The sequence below is a fragment of the Apiospora kogelbergensis genome (genome assembly GCF_038363985.1).
Source record: "Apiospora kogelbergensis strain CBS 113332 chromosome Unknown utg000009l_segment0_segment0, whole genome shotgun sequence".
NCBI classification, from domain to species: Eukaryota; Fungi; Ascomycota; class Sordariomycetes; order Amphisphaeriales; family Apiosporaceae; genus Apiospora; species Apiospora kogelbergensis.
Genome location: NW_027117426.1, coordinates 1,115,284 through 1,117,286, shown reverse-complemented (window position 1 = coordinate 1,117,286; position 2,003 = coordinate 1,115,284).

Genomic DNA, 2,003 nt, shown 5'->3' with positions numbered 1-2,003 from the left:
GAGGAGAGGGAGGGTTGCATCGTCCCCCTTTAGACGCGAAGCGACTGGATTGGATGCGGCCCAGACCTCTGGGTCTCTGCCGTGGCATGTATGGCACGCATTCTGCAATGCCCCCAGTTCTGCCCCAGAAGGCATGCTGGCATGTAAGCTGCAAATAGCAGTGGAGCGAAGGAGGGTTCAGATGATGAGATGCATATTTCGTGATTGTTTGCTTGATCTTCATTCTTTCCTCGACCAGCCAGCAAATCGTCTCATTCGTTGCGGTGGCACCTACCGTTACGGGATTGGACATCGTTTCTTTTTCCCTTTGTTTCCCATTACCCCTCCCCCAGGGGACCCTATTCGTTTGTCTTTACCCGTTTCCCGTGGCCATCCGCGCACACAATGCCACTGGCCACCGGCCACCCAGTCAGACCCAGCCCACGCACCCTGTTCGCTTTGGGCGAGTGAGGGGCCGCCTGCCGTGCCTTTATTCGGTCGCTTGCGGGTGCCAGGCAGGCAGGCTGCAGTAGTAGGGACTGCAAGGTGGCGGCGGGGAAGAACCCGAAGTACATGCATTTTGCGATACATCAATATAGCTATACAGACATGCATTATGTACTGTGCTTATTATCTGTGTGATACGGGCAGGTGGTGCGGTGGACTGCCACCTCATCCAGGCAGGAAGCCATCACCGCCATCGCCGGCATACCCTCCCCGAGAAGGGCTGAGACCGGACTGGGCGACACATCAGGCGGTCAGCGAGGATTGCTGGGCAATATGCGACAGAGTATGTACTTTTCTTTTTGTTCTGACTGTTTTCTTGGTTTTCAGGGGGAGCGCAGCGCAGCACAGCAATGAAAGCTGATGAACGGTATGATGGTGAATATACACTGCGTTGTGTACGTACATCCATACAGACAGACACACATACGAGAAGATCTAGACAACGATGAGGGATGACAAGGACGGGAATGAGACAAGATAGGCATCGAATACCGACGAATGGGAGGCCGCGGTGACAGCGTCTTGTGATGTTGTCAATCCCACGCGGGCTTACTCAAAACCCAGCGCCACCTCCTCCGCCTTATGTGCCCTCCCCCGGGGAAGCTGCTGGCCCGTCCGAGCGCCGCGCTTGAATCGAGGGTAGGGATATAAAGCAAAAATCGGGATTGGCCAGAATGTAATTTTGGAATTCAGGACCCTGGTCAGGGAAAGTAAGATGTGATGGAGGATTATGTGAGATGTGAGCAGATTGGAGGCACACACCCGCACTCATGTGGTGTATTGCATTGTGCGTGTTGCAAATCAAAAACGGGTTGCTGCTGTCGTCGTGCGGTACATGGGAGTAATCATCTAAAGTCAACCAACCCGCTGATCTGCCCGTCCGTCTACCGTCCGTCCCTACCTCGCTGCGCCCCTGTGTGTGCTGGAGCTGTGGAGGTAGGGGGCATGATGCCGCCGCCAGCAACATCGTCACCCCCAGATGCAACACAAGACATAATGCAATGTACCTACCTGCTTACAGCTTACCACCCCCACATGCTACCGGCTGCTTGGTTTCTGGTTTCGGTGCAGATATATTGTTCATTTATTGACAACGTGATGATGAGCCCACCGTCAATCACAAGCCTCGCAACAACAACCCACCCTCCCATTTCCCCCCATCACACCACCAAATAGCCAAACGGGGGCATCTAGGACTGAAGATGCTTCGTTGTCGCGGAATGGAATGACTGCTACAATTGCTTACTTGGTGGGTATCAGTCTCCCGGCTTCTTGCCCCTGGAATCCCACCCACCAACGGGGGAGGAGCTGACAGGAAGAGTTCCCCGATTCCATTCGAGGACCACCAAGTGGCAGTTCTGTCTCAGATGCCCTTTCCAGCCCTTTCGTGGGTGGCAGCCCCTGGTCGAGCTTCCCGTCCCAGCAATGGCCTTGCAAGAGTCTCGCCATATGTGAATGCATCGTTCTTTCGAACACTCGGTAGAATGTGCTTAAGACGTATAATAATACGTTTTGCG